Source organism: Papio anubis, chromosome 8, assembly GCF_008728515.1.
Source record: "Papio anubis isolate 15944 chromosome 8, Panubis1.0, whole genome shotgun sequence".
Taxonomy (NCBI): Eukaryota; Metazoa; Chordata; class Mammalia; order Primates; family Cercopithecidae; genus Papio; species Papio anubis.
Genome location: NC_044983.1, coordinates 988,388 through 1,003,544, shown reverse-complemented (window position 1 = coordinate 1,003,544; position 15,157 = coordinate 988,388). Strand labels below are relative to the sequence as shown.

General features: G+C 44.2%; 1 protein-coding gene across 1 annotated transcript in view; it reads right to left on the bottom strand.

Annotated features, from left to right (window-relative positions):
• DLGAP2 (DLG associated protein 2) overlaps window positions 1–15,157 on the bottom strand; it is a 698,808-nt gene that overhangs the window by 388,585 nt on the left and 295,066 nt on the right. The gene's annotated exons all lie outside the window — the stretch shown is intronic.

Genomic DNA, 15,157 nt, shown 5'->3' with positions numbered 1-15,157 from the left:
GCCTGAATGTTCGGGATGGAATTCTTAGCTTAGTTCAGCTTGACCACAATTACAGCAAACAAACAAACAAACAAAAAAGATAAATGAAAACAACAATCTCAGAAAACAAATCCAAAGTCACTCATTTTATGGTTTATGTTCTTATATGTGTTGGCTTATTTTCATGTTCACATGAAAATATGTGTGTATGTGTGGGGGCACATGTGTGGTTGTGTGTCATGCGTGTGTCATTCCAGTACATTTACGGTGGGTGGGGAAGAGTTCACGATTTTAAATAATTTTGTTAAATAAATTTAAGATTTATTTGAAATATAAAGTATTTATTTTAAAATTAAAATATTAAGTTACAAATTAAAGATATAATTTTAGAATTATCTATAAATGTAAAAATACCTGACTCTTGCAAATTCAGATATGCTGAACAGAGCCATTACGCTGTTAGAATTCTAACGATTTTATCTCAAAGCCATTATTTAAATTGACAAGACTTTCATATATGAAAAATGATTACTGAATGACTCAGGTTTGGAACTGGTTTCAAAATCACAAAGAGCTTTAGTGAGCACACACCTTATTGTCCAGAGTCAGAGCAGATTCCCGGCTGTACATGAAGATATTAAAGTCCATAAATTTCATTTAAAGTCCCCCATTGGGAATTCTACACCAATGTCATTCCAGCCTCTCACTCTTTGAACAGAATCCCACTTACCTCCCTGGGAATTCTACAACAAGTTTATCTTAATTTTACATGCAGCATATATCCTGATTCATTAGAAGCAGCTTTGAGCAGAGGTACCACGTGGGCTGGAGAATTTGGATTAAATTCAAATTCAGGCCAACATTTGCATGCAGTAAACTCCAAGGGCCTGTGCAGAGCCAGGGGCTTCTGGGAAGGATGGAGCTGCCTCTGCACCTGATAAAGCCGTCACTGCATGTCTGAACCAGCAGAGCAGGACGCTCCTGCCGGCCATCCACACCTGAGCGCGGGAACTGCTGCAGCTCAAGACTCCTGGTCACCCATCATGAGCCTAAACCTCGTCAAGTTACGGTGGGACGTAAAGGCACATTGACCCCCCGGGTCTCCACTCCACAGCCAGCTGCGTGGCCTGGGGTGATTCAGGAATGTGAGCTGTACCTGATGCTCCCACGCAAATGCTCATCTGGCAGCAGGGACTCGAGTCCCCAGCAGGGCTCTCTCAGAGCAGCCCCAGCGGCTCCCAGACTTCCTACAGCTCCCACCTCTTTCCACACCCAAGTACTGGACGTTAGGGTACATGTGTGTTTCTGGCTAGAGGGAGGGCCCGCCTGTAGACTAACCCAGCCAGGTCCACTCAGACAAACACCTTCCAGAGACAGCTCTCCATAGTTATCCACAGCTACCATTTACTCATTTTTATCATAAGAATGGGCCTGAGATAAAAATTCAGGAGCCAGACCAGGATCAACCCCAGTGGTCAAATGGACTTTGTTGGAGATATCCAAGGCAGAGGTGGACCCAGATGGCTTTGGAACGTCAACACACTCTAAACATTCCTTCCCAGGTTCCATAGCCCACACCACGGAAGCGGCTCTTTTCACCTTTTATGGGGTCATGAATCTCCATGAAAATTTGATGGAAACTACACATCCTTCTGCCGCCAAAGCCTCTACAGACACTTACAACAGTGAGAGGGACTTGTAGGCCTGCAGCTCATGGACCTTCTTAGCTCTAGAGGGATATCTGTAGCATGATGGGAAGAGTCACCCATGGTCTGAGTCCTACAGACCCTCGAACCTCAACACCATGCTCCTCAGGCCTGGCCTTCCTTTAGGGTCCTGCGCACCATTTATCAAAGGCCTCCCCCATATCCAGCACTTCACACTTGATTATTCCTCTCCACAGCTGAAATCATTCGTGCTGCTTTGGCACGATCATAAAACAAAGTTTAAAATGTTACAGAATTTATATGATATATAGATATATTTATATGAAACATAGATGTGAAATATATATTCTATATAAAACGTTTATATGTTATATGTTATATATATATATAATGTTTTTTATATAGACGCCTAACTTCTATATATAAAACTTCTATATAATATAAAAGCTTTCTTTTCCCGCTAGATCTCACTTTTTGGAAATTCCTTGGCCCCTACCATAATACACTGGCACACTGTGGACCTGCTATGCGTTATATATGTTCACTCACATAAACTGAGTTGATGTTTCCATCTCTAACTGCAGAAATACCAACTCAAATTCAATTTGTCTTACATTTTACCTAGAATAAGGGTATTCTAATTGCTTTTAAAATGTGAGTACATTAACTTTCTTATTTTTTATTTGAGAAAATGGAGAATAATCATTCTAGGCCAGGCATGGTGTCTCACACCTGTAATCCGAGCACTTTGGGAGCCTGAGGCAGGTGGATCACCTGAGGTCAGGAGTTCAAGACCAGCCTAGTCAACATGTAGTGAAATCCATCTCTTCTAAAAAAAATACCCAAACTAGCTGGGTGTGTTGGCACACATCTGTAGTCCCAGCTAGTTGGGAAGCTGAGGCAGGAGAATCACTTGAACCCGGTGGAGGTTGCAGTGAGCTGAGGTCGCACCACTGCACTCCAGCCTGGGTGACAGAACAAGACTCTCTTTAAAAATAAATTCATAAATATGTAAAAATTAAAAAGAAATCATTCTAATTGGATCTCCAGAATTTATTCATCTTAAACAACAAGTGTGTAGCCTTCAACCAACATTGTCCCATTTCCCCTCCCCCTGAGCCCTGGCAGACACCATTCTACTCTTGTTTCTATGAGTTCACCATTTGTGGGAACCATTTTTATAAAACAGTAGATCAATATTCATCATCATTACAGTACAACTATTGCTGTATTTACAACTCTTTATTGCAACTATTGATTGAATTTTCAGATGTTTCTCGGATGTACAACTATCTCGTTTGTGCCTGTACTTCCTCGGCACTCATGTAATGCCTGATAAATGGGCTTGGCGCAAGACACAAGAAGTGAATAATCAAGAAATGAACAAGGAAGTTCATCAAGTCAAGTCTCCAGAATAAAAATAAAACAGAAGTCACTGCATCCCCACTGTGTGCCACGCATTGTGCTTAAAGAGCATAACTTCCAAAATCGCATTGAGATGGGCGTCCTCTCACCCCTCCTGGCTGAGGGCTCCAGACGCCGTGAGGTCACACCACGGGCTGGACGTCTCGCAGTGCGAGGTGGAGAAAGCCGGACTTTTACCAAGGTCTGTTTGGCTCTAATCTTGACTCCTAATGTATGCTATTTTCCCCTTTTCATGTATTTTTTTTTGTGGGTTTATGATTTAATTATTTAATAATTTATTTTGGTAATGGTTAATCTGCCAAAATTCACCACCACTGATTTCACAAAGACGTGCGGAAAGAATTTGAGAATTGCAATATTAGGAAATGGGTCATCCGTCATTACAATTCCGAAATTTAAAAAATTACTTCCCATCTGCCTTTCTGCAACACGTCTAACAATAAGAAACAGAGTTTTACCAAGTAGCAGGTCAATGGTGTATACAGTTGCGGAAACCAAATTCATGTAGAATATCCAGAGAATAAAAACCAGCCCCTGACAGCAGAGGCTTCACTCTATAGACACACACAGAGAGGTAGACACACACACACACACAGAGGCAGACACACACAGACACACAGAGACAGAGAGAGGCAGACACAGAGACACACACAGACACAAATAGATACATACACACACAGAGAAACACACACATAGAAACACACACAGAGACACACAGAGAGGCGGACACACACACACAGAGACACACACACACAGAGAGAGGCAGACACACACAGACACAGAAAGAGGCAGACACACAAGAAACACAGAGACAGACACACACACAGAGACACACACACAGACACAAATAGAGAGATACACACACACTCAGAGGTAGACACACACACACAGAGAAACACACACAGAGACACAGAGAGAGGTAGACACACACAGAGGGAGACACAGGTAGACACACACACACACAGAGACACACACACACAGAGATACAAATAGAGAGACACACACACACACACACACAGAGACACAGAATTTTAAGGCAAAGGGAATTTTACAGGAGAACGTCAGGGTCTGAGAAGTCAGGTTCTTAAGAAGTCCCCACTTTGAATTAATGGCGAAGAGGTTAAGATGGCACCTGGTTCCTGGCCTGACTCTGTCCCAGGCTAGGCTCGGAGCCTGCATTTCTCCTAAGTCAATCTTGGACATAAGGCAAGAGTGGAAACAGAGGACATGTATGTTGGCCTGACTCTGTCCGCTAGGCTCGGAGCCTGCATTTTTCCTGAAGAAAGTCAATCTTGGACATAACGCAGGAGTGGAAACAGAGGACATGTATACCGTAAACAATTTTTAAAGCAAAACAAATGCTTCTGCATCCTATAAGTCAATGAGGCTGTGATGATCAATAATCACCTTCATTCTCCCCATTGCCCACATTACAGGTCCCACTTCTCCTCCTATTTCTGGACATTTTTCAGAGCTGTTGTTCCAGCACGTCCGCAGACGTTGCTTCTCCATTGATCCGAGTCCCTTCTGTGTGTACGGTTCACAGCTCTCATATTCCCAGTCCCATGCTGTTGACCAAACACAGCGTCCTGCATGTGGCTTCCCATCTTGGTGAGACAAGACCCACCCGGTTTTTAAGAATCAGAGCGGCCGGGCACTATGGTTCACGCCTGTAATCCCAGCACTTTGGGAGGCCGAGGCGGGCGGATCAGGAGGTCAGGAGATCGAGACCATCCTGGCTAACACGGTGAAACCCCGTCTCTACTAAAAATACAAAAAATTAGCCGGGCGTGGTGGCGGCGCCTGTGGTCACAGCTACTCGGGAGGCTGAGGCAGGAGAATGGCGGGAACCCGGGAGGCGGAGCTTGCAGTGAGCCCAGATGGCGCCGCTCACTCCAGCCTGGGCGACAGAGCGACCCACGGCCAGCAGGAGAAAGCATTGCGTCATGGTCGGTCAACCAAGACGTGGGCTCTGGGTGGAATACAGGTGTCTGCAGGGAGAAGGAGGAGGTTCTACTTCATCAGGAGAGACCAGGACCCCAAGGGGAAACGGAAAAGACCACCCGCTACTGCATGTTGAGAAAGGCAAGGCCTGTGATGAAAACGCTCCCCGCCCAGGAAAACACCGGTTTCAGGACGATTCCGTCCACACGCGGGATTCTGCATGTGCCTCTCCACGGTCCACGAAGAGGAAATGAAGATTGAGTTCAATTGTTTTTAGAGAATGAGTCACCCAGCGAGTTTGCCTTTTCGGTTCCAGGGCCTCTGGTGTGCTCATTACACCACGGTGATTCTCCAGCTTTAAAAATACAACATCAGTGTCTAAAACTCCTCGCCAGCCTTTTTTTTGCTTATTTCTAGGTTCGCAGCTTGAGTTCTGGGTCATCAGATCGCAAGATTGGCTGGGGGAGGGGGTGCACAGTCATCCTATTCTGGGGTGATTTCCTTCCAAGGTCATTTTGCAAAGGTGGGTGCTGCAAAAATTTCGGTTCTTCATAATTGGTAACGTTGTTAGACGCACCAATCAGAGAGGAGGGCACGATTAGGGATTTATAGCCACAATAATACGGGGTTTCAGGGCGAAGGGATTCTCATTTCTCCCAGTTACATAAACAGACAAAGAATATCTCAAATTCAGCTCGAATGTAGAAACACAAGCCCTGTAGCAAGTGTTACAGGAAGGGGGACGGCTCTGACCTGGGCTCGCTGCACCTGCTCTGTGAAGCCACAGAGCCACGTGGTGCCACACGGGGTGGTCTTTCTAGCAGGTCTGGTCCTCCCTGTACCAGGAGCCTCTGCAGGCTGGGAGCTCAAGCCTGGAACAGCCTCTGGCTCCTCCTCCCGGCACCCAGCATGGTGTCCTGGGACTCATTTACTGCTGTGAAATGCGGGCAGGAAAATGAAGAAAATCCAGGAGAAGGGCAGGGAAGGAAGCAGCGACAAACATGGCCCGGAGAAGAGGGGGCAGACGGGTCCACCGACAAAGGGGTGGGCCAACGTGCAGTTGCTTAGGAGCCCAGGATATTTAGACTTGATGAATTCACATCCGTATGCCCTACCAGTTCATCAGGGAATTCTGTTCCTCCTCTCTGGTCTCCCTCCAAGATTCATCTCAGACCAAGGACCATGGCGGAGTTGTCTATAGAATCAGCTGCAGACAGAGCTGAGGGCCCCGCTGCTGTTGGCTCTGGCCATGTCATTCTACCACAAAGCTGACTGAGCCTGAAGGTCTAAGTCAAATAAAAGCTTCTTTGTCTTTGAAAAGGTCTTGGCACCTGCCAAGTCAGAGTGAGACCCCAGAACAATGCCCACATTTCCCAGTGTGCAACATGAGGTGCATGTTTAGGAAATGTTTTTAACTTTTTAAAGAAACAAAGAGTAAGTTGAGATAATGTGGCTTCTGCAGAGACATGTAACTCTCAGGAAATCGAATAACCATTTAACATCTTTGTACTCCTGGAGCTCAGGAAGGTAAGAATTCTCTTAAGGATACTTGACTCTCAGATGATCAACAGAAAGACGTTAAATTGGGGGTATTTTATGCTTCTTGCGAGGCGGCACGAATGCTGTTCTAATTTTAAAACAAAGTTCTTGCTTTTGAGATGGCGACATTCTCGCACAGAAGACAGCTGTCAGACTCTACCCCACATTAAATGTCTCTCTTTAGCCGATTTTTTCAATATTGCAAATGAGCTTATTATGAATTACTGAGAATAATTCTAATACTTCTTTTCCTCAACATTCAATTGTATATATTTCCATCTCCCAAATATGCTTCAAAATTCAACAATTAGGCATGTTTAGCAAAAAGAAAAGAGACAGTATTTTCTCTAATCACACTAAACCCATGGTCTGATATTTAAATTACCCAGTGACCAAAAATATAAAATATTTATGTATTCCTGAGCCTATCACTGAGGTGAAATTGTTTCAATGCCAGAATACCTGAACCTCTGATATTGGATATTATTTCTTAAAAAGAAAGAAAGTCGCAAATTAACGTTTGTGAATTTTATAACATTCTGCATAAATGGGTAATTGTTGCAGTCTCAGACACCAGATGGTATGTGCAATTCATCCCCATTTCACTGTCTTATCATATTTAATAGCTGTGGCATCACCTCTGATTCTAAATGCAGCACTTATATTGTAATAAGAACAGACGTCCATTAAGCCAGCTTTATGCATTTGATTCACAAATACATGGCTACGAAATGCAGAGGACTAGGGTGGGTGTGGTGGAGGAAAAATCAGTTCCCATGCTCGGAGTTCCCCTAGAACCAGCACTGAGCTCAGTGTGGGACACACATTCGGCCCCAACAGACATCTGCAGAGGAGAAAAAGGGAAGGGGTGTCAAAGGAAGCCCAACAGAGCCCTACGGAGGGGCCAGTGGCAGGGAGGGCGCGGGGATCTCATCGGGGAAACGGTGCCTGAGCTGACCCTGGAGGTCTTTTTCTAGACTTATTTATATATTTACTTACTTAATTTTGAGCTGGAATTTCGCTCTGTCTCCCAGGCTGGAGTGCAGTGGCACAATCTCGGCTCACTGCAACCTCCACCTCCTGGGTTCAAGCAGTTCTCAGCCTCCCAAGTAGCTGGGATTACAGGCGCCTGCCACCACGCCTGGCTAATTTTTGTATTTTTAGTAGAATTGGGGTTTCATCATGTTGGTCAGACTGGTCTCGAGCTCCTGACCTCAAGTGATCCACCCGCCTCAGCCTCCTGAAGTGCTGGGATTAGAGGCGTGAGCTACTGTGCCCACATAGCTGACTATTTATTTTATTTATTTATTTTTAGATGGAGTCTCGCTCTGTTGCCCAGGCTGGAGTGCAGTGGCACAATCTTGACTCACTGCAAGCTCCGTCTCCCGGGTTCACACCATTCTCCTGCCTCAGCCTCCCCAGTAGCTGGGACTACAGGTGCCGCCACCACGCCCAGCTAATTTTGTTTTTGTATTTTTACTACAGACGGGGTTTCACCATGATAGCCAGGATGGTCTTGATCTCCTGACCTTGTGATCCACCTGCCTCGGCCTCCCGAAGTGCTAGGATTACAGGCATGAGCCACCACGCCTGGCCCCTTTTTATTTTTAATACAAACTATTACACATCCCCTCTCCCCGCTGTGTGTGCAACTTCTGCTGGGATAATGAATTAATGAGCAAGCTATTCATTATCCCAGCAGAAGCTGCACACACAGCGGGGAGAGGGGAGGTATTCCAAAGTATTCCTCAACAGCTTTCTCTTTGTTCATAAAACACACACACAAACACCTACACACACACTCAGTCTGCACTCAACACCCCTCCTCCCCCATCACTGTATCGTGCTTTTATTGTAAAGCCTTCAATGTCCCAGGTGCACCCACGGACCCGGACGTCAGTGTGTGGTGACTGAGAACAGAGGGTGCCTATTTCATATGTGGTTAAATAGCATTGGACAGACCAGTAGGGGCAAGATCATGAATGTGGAATTTCTCCAACAGAGGAAGAACGGACAACATTTAAGGAAGGAAATGATATGACGACTTATGCTTTGGTAATAGTTATTTATGGCTGGCCATGAAGACCAGGGTGATGTGGAGACGGATTCTTGGAGCTTCTGAGGACCCTGGGAAGGGAGAGTAAAGATGCTGCTTCCTGCTCCACACCCTGCCCAATAGAGAGAATGTCCCCCAGGGGAATCTGTGCTCATCTGGAAAGCAGAAGGGTCCTGCAAATATTTCCAATAAAAGCACGGCTGCTTGGATAAGTGCTTGCTAAAATGCCACATAAGCCAAAAAAGGACTGAAGTCAAGCAAAAAATTAAACTTTGTGAACTTGGCAAGAACCCCCTTCAGCAGATAGAAGACAGCGTCCCTGTTGGGAATGCTGGGGGCCAGGGAAACCCCTTTTAGAGCGTCTCTTCCTTTGCTAGGTGGGACCCACTCCCTTTGATGAGGTTGTGTCCTTAGACAAGGGTGCCTCCTGTCATAATTTTTCATTTGTTGGTTTCTCCTTGTAATTATTTTTTTCCTTTGCATATCTTGAATCTATTCTAAAGTAGATGGTTCTTATAGCTTCTTGGAGCAGATTCCCTTTATCATTAAACAATGATTTTATCTATAAAAATACCTGAGTCAGCCAGGCGCGGTGGCTCAAGCCTGTAATCGCAGCACTTTGGGAGGCCGAGACGGGCAGATCACTAGGTCAGCAGATCGAGACTATCCTGGCTAACACCGTGAAACCCTGTCACTACTAAAAAAAAACAAAAACAAAAACAAAAAACTAGCCGGGCGAGGTGGCGGGCGCCTACAGTCCCAGCTACTCGGGAGGCTGAGGCAGGAGAATGGCGTAAACCTGGGAGGCAGAGCTTGCAGTGAGCTGAGATCCAGCCACTGCACTCCAGCCTGGGTGACAGAGCCAGACTCCGTCTCAAAAAAAAAAAAAAACCAGAGTCATCCTACCATGTGCTTTGTGTTGTCTGAGCCTTTTTCTCTCCCTTCCCCTACCTGTCTCCTCTTCTATTCACCTTTACATTAAGTATTTTGCATTTTATTCACTCTCTTTATTGTCTCAGAAATTCCAATTATTCCAATGTCATCTGGCATCAATATTGACTATAAAAAGTCTCCTGAAAATCAAGTACATTTGTCTGTATTCTCTCTGGCTTTATTGATTCTTTGTCTCCTATTCTGTGGTTTCACTTTAGAAGGCATGGGAGTGTCTGTACTTGTCTGGCTTCAGTCTTAGGAGTCTTTAGATCAAAGAGGCTGAATAAATGTCTTCAGTTCTAGGAAAATATTGGCCTTTACTTCTGTGACTAACGCCACTTCTCCTTTCTCCCCATTGTTTTTTAATTTCTCATTTAATTCCAGGCATGTGTTTGTGTTTCTCAAGCCATCTTCCATGCATCTTAATTCTTCTATTTCCCTTTATATTTTTATGCAAAGTTCTAGGTAATATCCTAATATCTAGTTTCCAGTTTGGCAATTCTCTTTTCAGCTCTGTCTAATCTACTTTCTAATAATATATCCACATAGTGGTCTATTTAAACGACCTATCTTGTTTCCAGATATTCTGTTTGTTTTTAAGTCTTTCTTTCCTCATAATAGACACTTCTTACAATTATGGCTCCTGTTTCTTTTGAAAATCTATTTAATACTTGTAAATGTATCCAATATCTAGGCAAGTCTATTATTTCTAGGGCTTTGGTTGTTCATTCTCCTGTTGTGTCTTCTTACTCCCCATTTTATTCCATTTTCATAGTGCTATGAAGAAATACTTGAGACTTGGTAATTTATTTTTAAAAAGAGGTTTAATGAACTCAGTTCCACTTGGCTGGGGAGGCCTCACAATCATGGCGGAAGGCAAAGGAGGAGCAATGGCATGTCTTACATGGCAGCAGGCAAGAGAGTGTGTGCAGGGGAACTGCCCTTTATAAAACCATTAGATCTCGTGAGACTTATTCACTATCATGAGAACAGCACAGGAAAGACTCACCCCCATGATTCAATTACCTCCCACCAGGTCCCTCCCACGGCACGTGGGGATTATGGGAGCGACAAATCAAGATGAGATTTGGGTGGGGACACAGCCAAATCATATCACTTCCTTAAAGTTTCTTTATAATGGATTATATTCTTTTCTGTATGTTTATCTAAAGTGGGTACTATTTTATAGTGGAAAAGTCCTTTGACCCCTATGTTGTCAAGAATTCTGTGTAGATAGTTTGTGATTTTGATTCTGCCAGAGCCCTTAGGTTCAGACAGAATCATAATTGATTTTGGAACAACTTTCATATGAATGTCACCATGTTGTCCTTCTGCAACACACAGGTAATATAAATTCAGATCTCAGATCCATACCTGGAGTGTGCATTTCTTGTTGGTAACTTTATGTCCTACCAACGGCCCTGGATGTGTGATAAGCTTCTTCACACTTTCTCAGGCATGTTTTTCCAGTTCTTTTCTCACAAACAGGGAAGCTGGGTGAGTGTCTGGGTTTGATTCAAGAGGCTCAATTCCAGTGTTTCCACCACCCCTGCCTCACAGGACACAGACTGCAATCCCAGCCCCATCCCAGGCCCCTTTCTGGGATTACATCTCAGGAGCTACTGCAGCGGAACTCGTGGGGATCCCCTGGCTGGAATTCCTTCTTAGTTCTTGGGGCTCAGGGGATCTCCTTTCTTTTGTTTTCATCCAAGCTCAACTATGCACTGAAATAAATTTTGTTACAAATTGTGCAGTATTTTATTTATTCTTATTGGGCATGGGACAGGGGTCAACTCAGTCTTCCATCTGGGGTAAGAGAGGAGCAGTATTCTGTCTCTTACCCTAGAGACTGTTTCCTGACTTCCGCTAAAACCCTAACCATATTAACGTCCTAGAAGACGGACTGGCTGGAGCTGAGTCTGTTTTCCTTCAAATCTTAGTTGAACTTTTTAGTTCTTAAGCAACAATAATCACTGAAAACCACACATAGCAATTAGAAAAGACCATTTTTATACAAAGCATTCAATTAAAAAGGTATGGTCTCAGAGAGACGGGGTGGCAGCCCTCTTTGAAGAGGTGGTGCCCTTCTCCTCCACAGAGAGCAGGGAACAGGGCTGGTGTACTTTCTAAGCTCTTCAATATGCAATTTCAAGAACCCCAGAATTGTTAAGAGGTCTTAAAACGTCAAGACGACACATGTTCAATTAAGGTTAAAAACAAAAAACCACTAACGAGACCGCATTGTTTTGAGTCACTTGTGGGGAAAATCTTGAATATCTTACATTTAAAAATCAAGAACTTCATGCTACTAACTTCAGGAAAACTTTCCCAATATCTTGATTGTGAGTTATGAAGGGAGAAGAGATGGCCTGGGTTCCTCCTACCTGTGATAAAATATAAGATTCTGTTCGTCTTCCCAAAATGCTCAAATACAAGATTCTGTTCGTCTTCCCAGAATTCCCAGGGCAGCATGCAGATCGTGTTTTCCAATAACCAAAGTAAAAACAACAAAAATGAAAACAGATTTAGAAAGAAAATCTCATACCTTAAACTATTTAGTTTTTTTTAAGACTTGAATTTTGCTTTTAGCCTGGAATTTCTAAAACATTACCCAAATAATCCAATATATATATTTCTGCCATCACAAATCATCTATTGTGTCTTAAAATTCCAATCTTAAGGCCTCTATTGCTAAAGAATCTTTCATGTCAATGTATCCCAACATTTTTGTAGCATTTTCTCATGCTACATTTATATAGTAATACTAATAGCTTATTTTATTTCTTAGTTTTAATGGGGGCAAATAACACAGATCTAAGACACTGCTATTCCATCGCTGTGGATTTCAGATACGTTCTCCCGGCCCCGCCAGGCATCATTATCTGTCTTCCTACCTCGGAAAATCTATCTGCTATGGTAACAAATCAAGCCATAAAAATGTAAACCAACAGACAAATCCATGAACTGACTGACATCTGTGACCCCGCCCAATGTCCATAAATTTTCCCGTGTTCTAGTTGAAAAGCAAGTAGTATCATGCATCTGTCAATAAAGTTTAAAAAGAATCATGTACTCTTAAATTATTTTCCTATATTAAACTGACAGATTATATGACACACGAATTTTTGCTGTGTCAAGATAAACCAGTCTGCCATCTTATCGCTCTATAGTATGTGGTTACTGCCTTTAGCTAAAAGGTAACAGGAATCACTAAGAAAATGATACAAATTGAGACCATCTTAGTATTAAATTGGCAGATTATTATGACAACTGAGATTGTTCTTAGTAAATGTATGATTATTATTAGGAGAGGACTCTGAAAGCAGAACTTGCAGAAACTGCACTCCTGTTAAAGGCATCGGACCCTCGTTAAGCAAACTGCCACTCCATTTTCACACCACACTGCATTTCAAGGATTTAGAGTTGGGCTGTCCGCATATTCTTGGTAGGAACAAAGGTACCAATAAATAACAATCAATCTATTAAACATTTTTATCTCATGAAAACATAGTCTCACAAGTTTCAAAATCTTGTACTACAGAACATGTAAGTAATTTGCGTATTGAGATCATGATGTACATTTTATATATAATTAAAATTTTAAGTTCTCTGAAAAATAGGCCACACCATTGCAGAGCCTCCCCAGCTGTAGAATTCTGAGGTCTCCAGCGTCCTGTAAACTTTGTCCTGGGTCGTGTTTGTTTGACAGATATTATCATCTGAGACCAGGCTAATTATTCAATCTGGATCCAAAGAACTAGCTCTCACTGAAAGAACTAATCATTAAAATGCAAATAGGTGTTTCCCACTTCACTGGCTTAGCCACCGAAGGCTGTTAACAGCTTTCTGACAAGAAAGAGAGATGCTAAATGAGGTGGTGCCTGCACCTTCTGGATGTAATGAGTGCTGCACACCCACATCCAAGCCGCGCGCGCTGCCGCCAGCCTCTGGCTGGTCATTTCTGTGCCACGACATTTGTGAGTTAACTCACAGAAGCTGCCTAAGAAATTATTGAACAAAAAGGCTGATTTCAGATTCCACTCTCCGCGCCCAGCCAGCTCTCACTTAGACTAATTACTTAAATGATTTTAAAAATGTATGAATATTCATATGACAGTGCTTTGCAAAAGCTAAAACACAGCTGAGACCTCGCCATGAGCCCGTCCTCCTCCCTGATCTGGAGCAACCGCACTCACACGTCTGAAACACCTGGGCAGCTTCAGAGAACTGCGGCCCAGTGGGGAGGGGCAGGCCAGAGCAGTGAGCCCCACCCCCAGCCCCCACTGCCCAGCCCCTCCCCCACTACCCTTGGCTGGAGAGTCCCCCGACTTCTGCAGGGCTCCCCACCGGACAGGGGGACTCTTCTTATTTGGAGTCCAGTCTGTCTCGTTTTAAACATTCGGAAGCTGACCTGCCGTCCCAGTCTGTCTCGTTTTAAATATCCGGAAGCTGACCGGCCCCTAGAGCAGCAAGGAGCAGGTCTCTCCCCCTCCCCGCCCCACTGTCACAGATTTGCTGTGAGCCGACAGTATGTGTGATGTGGAGGTTGAGCCAAGGTAGGTGACCAGGGGGAGCGACCCTGAGATTGTCCAGGACCGCACACTCTGGTCTGACGTCTGGTGGTGCCGGGCCTGAAAGGCCACGGACCTGAGGCTGGAGTGCCCCGAGGGAGCCAGCCCACCTCCTCATGCTCCGGACGACTCTGGTAGTCTCAAGTCAGCCTGGGCGAGCCAAGGTCCCTTCTAGAGTCAATCTCAGAAACCATCCAACATCCATCCCTGAGCCAGGACTCCGGGGAGATTTACCAGCCTTCATTCGGTCCAAACATCACTGATTCTGACTTATTGGGACCAAACTCTTCTCTTCATGACAACGCTAAGTGGCACGCGACAACAAAACACACCCCACACGGGCCACTGTCCTTGGCAGAGGCAGACATTTGTTATTAGAAACAAGTAGATGAAAAGCAAGATGCAATGTGTTTAAACCACTATTTACAAGGTTTTATATTTCACAATTTCTCTCACACACTGAAAACTCTCGATAGGGGGTTGGGGGAAAGAGAATGAAAAATGAACTCAAAGCATGATATGCTTTCCATGGTGGGAATGGCAACGGAAGTTATAATGATAAGAAATAACAAAGCTTTCAAACACCCAACAGACAGGCTGCAGAATTTCATCATCCTCTGCAGCAGCCTTGGCGTCTCCAGGAGAAAGGACCTGCGGCTTCCCCATCACGGGAGGCCTCTGCCACACCCAGACCAGCATCCCAGGCTCCACCTGGGAACAGCCCCCACCCACCTGACTCTAAAACATCACATTACTTTTGACTCTGGAAATGCCAGGGATCCAAAGTCTGATGTTTTGCATAAAAGTGAAGCTTAAGATTTTAAAATACACAGTAACTGACTTTATCGTGGATATATCTGTGCATTCCATGCCGACTAAATGACACAGGAAAAAGTTTTAAAACCTTGTCATATTTCCCTTAACCACCAAATGAGGGAATTGAGTGTTTGACAGAAGTTCCAAGTTAACCCTGTACTCACTTTATTTTATTTTTTAAATTGCGGGTCAGAGCCTTTCCAGTGGATGTGACTGAGCTTCTGTGG